The sequence below is a fragment of the Octopus bimaculoides genome, chromosome 5, assembly GCF_001194135.2.
Source record: "Octopus bimaculoides isolate UCB-OBI-ISO-001 chromosome 5, ASM119413v2, whole genome shotgun sequence".
In the NCBI taxonomy this organism is placed as follows: domain Eukaryota; kingdom Metazoa; phylum Mollusca; class Cephalopoda; order Octopoda; family Octopodidae; genus Octopus; species Octopus bimaculoides.
The window spans coordinates 72,688,363-72,700,690 of NC_068985.1; positions in this window are offsets into that span (position 1 = coordinate 72,688,363).

A 12,328-nucleotide genomic window follows, 5' to 3' on the forward strand; every position below is an offset into this window, starting at 1 on the left:
TGTGTGTGTGTGTGTGTGTGGCAATAGGAAGCGCATCCAGATATAGAAACTATTGTCAAATAAGACTGGAGTCTGGTGCAGCCCCTCAGCTTTCCAGTCCTGGTCAAACCATCCAACCAATGCCAGCATAGATAATGGACATTAAATGATGATGATGATGATATATATATATATATATATATATATACACACACGATATATGTATACATTTATGATATATATATATATATATACCAAAGCGGCAAGCTGACAGAAATATTAGCACGCCAGGTGAAATGCTTAGTGGTATTTCATCTGCCGTTACGTTCTGAGTTCAAATTCCTCTGAGGTCGACTTTGTCTTTCATCTTTTGAGGGTCAATTAAATAAGTACTAGTTACGCACTGGGGTCAATGTAATCAACTTAATCCCTTTGTCTGTCCTTGTTTGTCCCCTCTATGTTTAGCCCCCTTTGGGTAATAAATACACACACACACACACACACATACATACACATATGTATATATATATGTGTGTGTGTGTATATGTATGCAGGCTGCAATGGGTAAATTGTCACCATTTTATATTTTTTATTTTGTGTATGCACATTGTTTGTTTTTGATTTTGTTGACTACACTATAGTAGGGTCATTTTGGCTCTGCCTGTGAGAAAAGCAGCATCATGATGCAATTCACTCTGCCAGAAATTTGGAAACGACATGCAGTACTGCTTCATGCTGGTAGCTCCAATACAAACATTTCAGAGTGTTTGGGTGTGAATCTGAGGACATGTACCAAGAGTGATAAAAATCAAACATCCAGTCAACATCATGGTGTTTGGAGTGATCACTAGTGATGGCAACGTTATTCCTCCCATCTTCCCACACGGCCTTAGACTCAACACAGGCCTACATAAAGTGCCTGGAGGAGATACTACTGCCCTGGGACAAGAGCGTGGTTGCTGGAAGACCCTGTGTCTGCACCATGCCACACAAGCAGGTGAACCAAATCATGGCTGTCAGACAATTTCTGTGACCACATCATCTGGCCACCTACCAACTGCAACCCCTTTGATTATTATGTGTGGGGCGCAGTTGAGCGAGACCAACAAAACTCTTTGTAACATCAAAGATGAACTGAAGGCAAGAATTATGGCAACATTCACCAAGGAGACCATCCAGAATTGTTTCAGGAGATTCCAAAGTTGTCTGGAGGCTGTGGTTGAAGCCAATGGCGATTTTATTGAATAAATCTACTCTTTAATATTTCAAGATATTTTTATGTAATTTTGGTAAATGTATCTATTAAAATAAGATGTCAGTGATATTTTCATTTTTGCGTAATTTAGACAACAGTTTATTCACCATACCCTGTATATGTATGTCTATGTATACATATATGTGTGTGTGTGTGTGTGTGTGTGTATATGTATGTATATATATTTACGCCCACACATCCTTTGCTGCGATGTGTGTATGTTTGTTTTTTTTTCATGTTTTGTTTGTTCATACTTATAAGTTTGCTTTTGTGTCATAATGATTGCATATTATTCCTGTAATGTTTTCTCATAAAGTTGTCATTTTTGAATTTATGTTTGTCTTTATGAATTAAACAGCAGTAGAATTACTGCATACAATTGCAAGGCATAATCACTGTTTTTTAGCCCCTTTTTTCTTTTTATTCACCACTATTTGATAGGATAACATTTAGTATTTAATACTCTAAATCATTTTGTATCAGTAATACTTATTGAATAAATGTGTGGCATCAATTTTACCATAGTAGCATTAGTGGTATTAAGTATCCACGCTTAAGAGTTGCTTCTCATAATTGCAATTGAAATTCACTGAAATAGCCATGTGACTTATAAGAGCTTATTTTCCACTTTTGACACCTTCAAACCCATTTCTGAATTATTCTTGGATTCAGACTCTACACTTTGAAATATATAATGCCTAAGAAGGTTATAGTACTTTTTAGATTTTATTTCGTCATGTAGGTCTAATGCTATTGAGTCTATTATACATTCAGTTACAAAAGATTAAGCAAATCTGTTTAGATTTGTTGTATCCTTCATCAGATAATTCCCTTGTTTCTAAATGAAGTGATGTCATTCTATTTGGCCTGTACCCTTCAACATGATCAAGGCCCACTGGCTTCAGAAAGGTGGGGACTCTGGTTTTAACAGCACTGTTTCTAGAACACTTACTGCACTGTTTAATCATACAATCAGAATTTGAGGACTAACAGCAGTGAACTGTCTGTCTGTGATAATGACTGCTGCTTTATACATCAAGGACAATTAAAAGGCTGGAGTGTTTCAGTCACAAAGAAATCATTTTCTGACATCTTTACTCATGAAAAAGTCAACCAATATTGACCTGAATCAGAAACAATACAAGTGTTTGTAGTGCTAATAAAACAAATAGAGTTGACAAAATTGTTGCCCAGAGGTAGTTTTAATGGTTGAGACATAGTTAGTGGATCAAAAGTTAAAATTGCAATGAAGGTCCTTTTGTCAATTAGTTATGGATCTTGGAATTCTCCATCAGTTTATACTGCTCCATAGGACTGGTGTCATTAAAGCAAGCACCGTTACTGATGACCCCAAATCACTTTGTTGTTGTATAGCTACAGTAGTTAAAATGTACAGTGTGTTGTCTGGCCATAATAGTTAAAATTTTATGTATTGTGCAATCATAATAATTAAAATGCATTATGTAATGTAGCCACTGTAAGTTAAATTTATGGTACGTAACCAAAATAGTAAAAATGTATTCTTGCGTAGTCACAACAATTGAAATGTTTGGTATGTGTTGTGTAGCCAAAACTGTTGAAATGTTATATTTATTGGGACTGATTGTTAGATATAAACCATGTTTTGTGAGAATTGAAATGTGATTTTTTTTTTATATCTTACTCTGTGTGTGTGTGTGTATATGTGCGTACATATAAATATGAGTGTAAAAGAATGTATGTAGAGGCATGGCAAAATGGTTGTTTGTTTTACAGTGTGAGATTCCATGTTCAGTCCCACTACACAGTACCTTATTAGTGAAACTAGGAAGATGAAAACTATTTTGAAGTTCGTTGGATTTGGCTATTATTCCAAAGGCTAGCCTTATCACATGTCATACTGAGTCTTCTTGAGAATTAAGTTAAACATACAAATGTTTGTTGAATACTCAACCACTTCATAATAGTCTGGGTTAGTTGTTAATTTAGTTGATCAGAGAACTGGAATGCTCATTGTCAGAACTAGTACAAATCCATTGTATAGATGTGCATATATGATGGAAGCTTCTATTGTAATCATAGCTAGTGTTATCAAGTGGATATTATTAAAATTAATGGGTCCCAAATATGCTCCAAATATTGTTACATTCTCTGCTTAATGTTATCAGTTGTTTCTTGATAGCCAAAAAGCTCTGTCCCAAAGTGATCACAATAAGTGGTTTTCAAGGCTCTGAATGAATACAAGCATGCATGCATAACTGTGGTTAAAAAGTCCTCTTCAGGGCCACATGGTTTGAGTTCAATCACATTGTGTGGACACGATTGGTGCTTTCTGCTCTATCTGTGGTTTGACCAATATCTTGTGAGTGAATTTAAATAAATGGAATATGGAACGTGTGTGAGTGCATATCCCTCCTTTTCTTAACACGTTTACTGATTGCAAGTAAAGTGTCGCTGTTTGTACAAATGGTGTCTTCTGTTTGCAATTCTTTATGAAAGCATGTCCGGTTTTATTTGACATGTACTGATTGTAAACAAAGCCTCACTGTTCATGTAAATGGTATCATTTGTATGCTATCCTTTAAGAAAGCATATCCTGGCTGTTCATTGCTTAGAAACAGGGGAAGCTTGGTGACAATAAAAGTATCCACCCATAGAAAATTCTGTCTTAACAAAGTCATGTTTGACTTGGTTGAATATGGAAAAGTAGGTGTTAAAATGATGATGTTGATATGCGTATATTCATTAATTTCTTTTGTTGATTACAGTTATCAGAATTTTTGTCTTTGCTAGTTTTACTCTGAAGTCTTTTGTTTCTAAGCTTTGCTTCCTTAGTTCCTTTATAGACACAGCTATATCAGCATACAGAGATAACTAGGCTTAAGCTCTCCTGTTATTGCCTGGAGAACTTTTATAAATAACTGGTGGCTGAAGACTGATCCCTGATGGACATCTACCTGCATGTCGATTTCCTCGATTAGCTCTTTGTTAACTCTCACCTAACTGACTTGAACAGCACTCACCTTGTTTTCTTAACAACCATAAGATTACTCTGTCAAAGGTTTTCTCCTTTTCAATGAATGCTGTGCATATGTTTATCGTGTTATTTTTTTTTCCATGTGTGTGCTACTTTGAACCTACAGTTGTCTATCTGATCTTTGAGCTTTCATACTTTCCTTCTTCAGATCATATAAGTCTAGTTATCTCGTATCCTGTTTACATATGATGCATATATGCATACAGCCTTTTGCAATATCTTGACAGTCTATCAGTAGACTGTTAGGAAAATGTTTACTTTTTTTTTCTTGCTTTTTCATTCATTTTTACCTTGTTTTCTTGCTGCCAATGTTGATTTCTTTGCCATTTTGCTTGCAACTCTACATTGAAACAAACCACCCTCTCACTTTTTTATTTTTGTCAGCTTGAATGTGCAATAATACCTACACTTTACACTTGTGTAATCCCTCTTAAATATACTTCTATTTTGTACTTGATTCCTCATGACCCCACTCATCACTCATCTGTATTTGATTACCTAAACATACTAAGATTTTGTTTCTTTTCTCTCTTTACCTTTAACAATCCCAACTGAACATTACAGCATTAATGCCACTTAGTTATTCTTATCATTTTCAAGACCTTACTTTTAAACAAGAACAGACTGCTTTTCTGTTTCAATTAATATTTTTTTGATATACTCAAAAAGTTTGAGGCTTTGTTTTTTTTTTTTTTCCTTAAACATATGGAACCTACTTTTAATTTTAATGGTTATTGCTATTATTTGGCTTCAGGTTAACCCTGAATAAGTATACGAGGTGTGTTCAAAAAGTATCTGACTTTATTTTTTCCCACCAAATCCTTTGGCTGGGAGGTGACACCACCCTTTCTGTGTATGTGTGAAAATTTTTGTGCCAGAAGGCTATGTCAGTTCCCAGCTATTATGCCTAGAGTAAAGACCTGTAATGCATTGTGCAGAGATATTGCAACAAGTTTTGCTAAAAGCTTGGTGATACTCAAGCTCAAACCATCCAGAAGATTCAGCAGGCATTTGGCGATGATGCCATGGTCAAAACACAGCTCAAGGAATGGTACAACTGCTTCAAACATGGCTGCATCTTAGTAGAGACCAAGGCATGCTCAGGCACAAACCAAAACAGGGAACTGATTGAGGTTTGGTGAATAGTCATGTAACAATTGTCGTGTGACAATCCAGGAAATTGCTCAGAAAGTGGGAATAAGCACAGGATAATTGAGGATTTGTGCTTGCAGAGTGTGTCGAAATTTGTCCTCAAGATGCTGGGAGAGCAATAGAAGCAACTCTGCATAGAAATCGCTCAGGACATGCTGGACTGTGCAAACCACAAACCAGACTTCATGAAGACTATCATCACTGGTGATGAGGCATGGGTTTATGCTTTCTGCTCTATGCGTTAGGTCATCTTGCATGAAAATGAAAAGCTGATGAGTGTGCACTACACATCTGTACTCTAGGCATAACAGCTGGGAACTAACTAATGCAGCCTACACATGTGAAAATTTTTACACACACATAGGCAGAATGGCATCCTCTCCCACCCAAAAGATTTTGTCCATGCAGCATTAGTTTTGGTGGAAAAAAAAAATAAAGTCAGATTCATTTTGAACACACCCCATACATATGACCTAAGGCATTTTTATACATTTATGGCTACACTGTTCTGTGTGTCCTTCCTATTTAAGATGGTAGGGTGTTATTTGAAAATGACTTGACTGCTATTTCTTTTAGATGGATTGACCACATAGTGGCTCCCTTGTTGGCTTGTTTAATTTAAAAATATGTTAAACTGTTGTTAGAACACAATGTAACAAAGTATTTACTTGCTGAAATCTCATATTATCATCTGTATCTTGAGATTTCAGCTGACTCACTTACTATCAGTAGTCTTGGGTAGATTGAAAAACTATTGTAGGTGTATATGTAAAAGCTGTGGTCAAATCTTTTCCTTCTCAGACTTATTAGTAGATAAAAATTTGATATCAAAACATGAAACCTGATAAATATTTATTTAGTGAATTGATTTGAACTTATCAAGTATTTGAACTTATCAAGTATTTCATCAGAGAAAAAAAAGATCTGTTTTGATTAATCATATTACTAAAAATAAGGCAATGATTTGGCAGAATTGTTTGCATGCTGGACAAAAACGCTCAGTGACATTTTTCCAGCTTTATGTTCGGAGTTCAAATACCTCCGAAGTTGACTCTGCTTTTCATCCTTTTTGGGGGGGGGGGGGTAAAATGAGTACGAGTTGAGTACTAGGGTCAATATAATTAACTCTCTGCCCTAAAATTTCAGGTGTTGTACTTCTCTAATAGAAAGGACTATTAGAAATGAACTGGCCTGTTTTCAAAAATTAAAAAAAAAATATTTCTTTTGAAAGTTTTTTATTTTTAAACAGTAGTAATTTTATGTTATTACTGTTTTTTTATTCACTGTTTTATTTTAATTTTTGAAAAATATTTTTTGCCATATGAGAATTTATGATTTCTGTTCCCAGCTGCTGTTTTATCAATAACACATTGCTATATTCCCAGCTAACCTATCACCTTATCTCTTATTTTATGTCATATCACTTGTTTTATCCCATTGATGTGGCACTCTCCTTTAAAAGTTGCTTAAAATAGCTAGTTTGCTCTATTCAGTTCATATAAATTCCTTCTGAAATTGCAAAACTTATTCAAGAGAAAACTGTGTGGTCTCTAGATAGTCCACATCCAGGACTATTTTATCATTAACAAGAACCACTTAAATACTTTATTGTATACCAGTTGCTTGTTGGCACAAGGAAGTAGATATCTGATTATACCTTCTGTAGGATTAGTTTGTAGCTTATCTTGAATACTCTGTTGTTTCACTCTTTGTACCAGATCTGTTATGCACCAGAAACATTGTACACTTGGTGTGTTGTTTCACAAAACTGTTGTGTACCAGCTCTGTTGCATGTTTGTACTGATGTATATGAGATAACTCCTTTGTTTTTATTTATTTAATTTAATGAACAGTGTCATTATAAGTTTCCAATGGAGCTAACACTATCCAGTGTTTCTGGTGGTGCATTATGGTGGGGATGGTGATGGTGGCGTGTCTGTAATGGGATGCAAAACATATCTGAACTTTGTGAAGCACTAGCTTTTCAGTTTTCATGCAATTGTTTATTGCAACGGTTCTCAACTGCTGTCCATATAGCCCCCGAGGGTCCATTTCAGATTTTGGGGATCTACAAAACAAAATAGTTAATCAGGGACCCACAATAGTATTTTAAGGGTCCCTGAATTTTTTTTTTTACTTTAGATGTATTTATTGGTATGTATTGCAAAAGTCAGCTAGGTTTCTTTCTCTAGCATTTTCACACATTAACCTACACAAGTTAATGTGTGAAAAAACAAAATAGGAATTTTGAAATCAGTATCTATAAAACTAGTTTAGAAATATCGAATGGCTTTGAGGATCCTCCAGAATAAGATAGTAACCAAAGGGGTCCATAGATAAAAAATGATTGAGAACCCCTGGTTTATAGCCTTTGCTAGTATATATCAGTGAAAGATATATATGTATGTATACATAATCCCTTGACTATTGTGGGTGTTATGTTCCAAACCCCCGCGATAGGTGAAAATCTGCAAAGTAGAAACAGTTCTGTACTGTATATATTTAAAAAAATTTTATATTTGTATGTATTTATTTTATTATAATGCAAAACATCTCTATGGAGGAATCAACATAAGCTTAAGTAATAAACTGCAATATGGTGAGGGATTACTGTATAAATATATGTACAGTATGCTTCTGTACAGTTTCTGTCTACCTAATTCCACTCACTTGATAGTCAACTCAGGGCTATGGTAAGAGACTTTTCCCTAAGGTCTCTTATGGTAGAATTGAAACCAACACCATATTGTTGGAAAACAAACTTCTCAACAACTCAGCTGCTCTCCACATTATTGATTACTAGGTTCAGAAGGTCTTGCGTGCATTACCTGGCACTAAATATGAGAACCAGGTCAGCACAATATGGTTATAGCTAAAAAGCTAATCTAAAACCAAAGTTTTTAGCTCTGTTTATGTGAATTATATGTTGTCATTTAATGTTTGATTTACCAGCTACTTCTGAAGTCATAACTCTTTTTAAAGTTGTTTGCAAAAGAAGCTGTGAGTACCTCTTTTATGCTTAAAAGGTTGGAGAATGTGTAAACTTGAAGTGAAAAATCTTGAATTTATATAATTAAGTAAAAAACCATCTTAGTTTGATGATACCACATCATCATCATCATCGTTTAATGTCCGCTTTCCATGCTACATGGGTTGGACGATTTGACTGACGACTGGTGAACCAGATGGCTACACCAGGCTCCAATCTGATTTGGCAGAGTTTCTACAGCTGGATGCCCTTCCTAACGCCAACCACTCTGAGAGTGTAGTGGGTGCTTTTACGTGCCACACCATTGATAAAAGCAATGAGGGAATATAAGCTTTGTTGTTTGACTTGCTGATACTAGCAGGTAAATTTCTAACAAATAACACCCTGTTTTCTTTAAAAAAGCAGAATACATTGAACCATTAGTTTTAAATATATCAGATTATTGGATGGTACCTTTGAACATAGGTTTACTTGATCAAAGCTACTCTGAGATAAACAACAACTGCAAGACAGCAAGGGAACCTCTGTACAGTCACTTGTAGAAATAACAATCAAATCTCTTTGGAATTACAAAATACCATTTTTATTAAAAAAAAAAAAAAGAAGAAATGGCTATATTGGATAATATGGTCTTAGACCCACCATGTCTGAAAGAAAAATGTAGCATGATCTGATCATGTCTGCTTCATCAGGGCTAACTAGCAACAACAACAACGGCAGCAGCCATTTGCCATCAAAACAGCCTCTACATTGTTTAAACTGCTCAATGTTGCAATGTGAAATATTTCAAAAATCCTCTGTCACCTGTCTAGTACCTACAAGATTGTAGTTTTATATCTTAGTATCATCTATGTATGCATTACAAGATGGCCGACCTAAAAAAGGATTGATTGAACAATGACATAGAGGGCATCTTATATATAATGTATGCATACATAGCCATTGTGTTGTAAAAATATGGTGCAAAAAAAAAAAAATGTGTTTTGCGTTGTAGGATCACTCGAGCAGAACAGGTAACGCCTTCTTAACAAAGCTATTACTACTACTGTTGTCAGCAACAAAACAAGCTGGTATGGAATGAAGGTTATACCGTGATTCGTGAGCTGTATTCAAAATTTTAAAAAGGTGGTGGTGTAACATGTACAGTTAATCAATTACATATGAATGTTCACTTACATATATCTTTTAATCAAGGCTGAAATTGAGAAAATGAGTTTGATGTTATTTAATAAAATTGGCATACTGAGTAAACAAACCTTTCAAATGCCTTTGATCTGTGGGGAAAATTGATGTAGATAAAGTGGGGTCTTTTGTAGTGCAAAGGTTGGGAAGTATTGCACTTTACAGTGTCTTGATCTACTGTCTTCTAAAATGAAAGATACATTTGATAATGTGGTCTCTGTTGATTATGCCAAGGGGTAAAAAAATAAAAACTAATTATGGATGCATCTCCCTCTCAAGGCCTGAACACCTACATAAACGAAGAAGTGGTGTCCATAAACTTTGCTGGCTTTCCAAGAGGTTGATACAGTTGTAGGTTTCAGATCTAAACTGGGGTTAAATAGCAACAATAACAACAATGGTAAGACAACTGGGGATTGTGCATGACCAGTTGATTTGTTAGAAATAGTATCCAAATACTGCTCAAATCACAACCTATATTCATTAAGGATAAAAAAAGAAAATTGGAAAAATTGGAATGGACTATGTCATTAGTCATTGATATATATATATATAAAAAAAAAAACACTGACAGACCTTGGTTGCAATGCTTTTCATCACAGGTCTACTAAAACATGTTTGACCTAGGGTTAAACAACAAGTGTATCAAACCCCTAGGAGAGTTTGCTGAGTTTATGGCCATTGTTCCTTCTTTCTCAGATTGAATACTACCCCCAACTCAAATAGGATGATAGATCAATCTGTAATATTGTTTTAAGAACGATCTACCATTCACATACCTTCATGACATCAACACTTGTAATAATGTGTTAACAATGTGAAGAATATTGTCTCTGTCTCAGTTTTCCATGTATTCTTTTATTGATTCTCTTCATTTTTCTAGTTATTTCCTATTTATCTTAATTCTCTGTTGCTTTCATTTGCCCTTCCCTACTCTGCTTCTCTCTGTCTGATACCATCTTTCTGGTTTGTTTTCTATTTTCTTTCTTTGTTTTTTTCTCTATCATTCTATACTTCTTTCTCTCTCTCCCCTCTCTCTTTCAGTCTTTATTTCCACTTTATTTCCACTTATTTCATCTCTCTTTATTTCTTTACGTCATTATCTCTCTTTTCATCTTTATTGCTTTCTTTGTTGCTATCTCTATCTCACTGCTTGTGTGTTTTGTCACGTTCTTCACTATATATCTTCCTAACTGACTTTATCTGGCTATCTGTCCCTCTGTCCACTTCCTCCTGTTTAAAGCTCTCTCTCTTGTCTACACCTTGCTGCGCTTAGTCATTGCAAAACACCTACGTTTCCAATCACCACCGTCTTAAATGTTTGTGTAAACAAAAGGAAGATAAACCACACGTCAACATTACTGATGTCTTCTTCTGAGGTTTTCATTTCTAACCTCTAGCTCCAGCAGTGCATCATGTAACCATTTAAATAGGTTTCTGTGTATAAAGCATACAAAGGACAATGCCACCAAACTCATAGCACCTTCAAATACAATGTCCCCTAAAACTATTTTTCAAAGTGTTGCTTTTGACTAACTAAACACTAAGAGTGGTCACTGGTGTAGTGTGTCTCACAGAATCTCAGAGGAAGATCCTACCTTTTAGAAATTTGCTCACAATCCTTGATTCATTCAGTTTAACCCTTTCATTATCATATTTCTGCTGAAATATTCTCCCTTTGTTTCAATTAATTTTTAAAATAAGAATTTAGTAAAATACTTCTGTCATTATTAAGCTGATGCTTGGAACTTAAATTAGCATGAAATCTTGATAGAAGATTTTAATTTAGACCACTTGGGCCCTTTATCATTTAAACTGGCCATATCGGCCAAAATGTTCTCGCTGTTTTATGTTCAAAATGCCAGATTCAGCCTTTCACACCTGCCCTACGATGTCATTCAAAAAGTAGACAATAACATCATCAAAATCTCAAAGCTGTGAGATGATAAATGATTAGTTGAAAATAATTTAGGTAAATAAACATTAAACTTGACAGAATAATCTGAATATTTACAGGGTTAAAACAGGATGTTTGTATCCAAGGTAGTCTCTGGTGGGTTGGTAACAAAAGGTTTAAGCATACTTTTGATCATAATTGTTTGTTTTGCAGAATAGTTGTTTTGTCAGTGAACAGGTCACAGTTTCAAAGCGAAAAAAATATTTTGACACAAATGAAATTTTAATGTTGAAGTGAAACTGGTACAAATTAAATACAGGTGTTACATACAAAACATTTTGAATGTACACTGTGTGGATGTGTAACACCTTAACCCTAACCCTAACTAACCCTAAAACTAGCCCTCCCCTTCATATAGTTACATAAGATGCATGTGGACTTTTGTATTTAAGTAGTGCCATGAAACTAATGGTTTCTGTGTGTATTTGAATGGCTTACAAACATCTACACTGGAATTGTTTTTGTTTCAGCACACAATCTCAGATCAAGTCACTTGCTATGCAAGTACATCTCCATAATTTTTTAAAATCACTGTGGATAAATGGCAGCAATGACCTTCTCAGGCTCTCCAATATTTTAATTTCTAAACAGAAACAATCGGGGGCAGTGAGTGGGGTTGCAAAAGATTCATAATTTCTCAAATTTTCTTTTTTTTATAACATATTAATGTATTTAGGGGAAAAAATATTGAAAAACATCGAAAAACATCAATACATGCAAGAGTGATAAAGAAACGAGGAGGGTCGTCTTTGGATATGCTAGAAACAACAGTCAAATCACCCTTAAATCACTCACTTT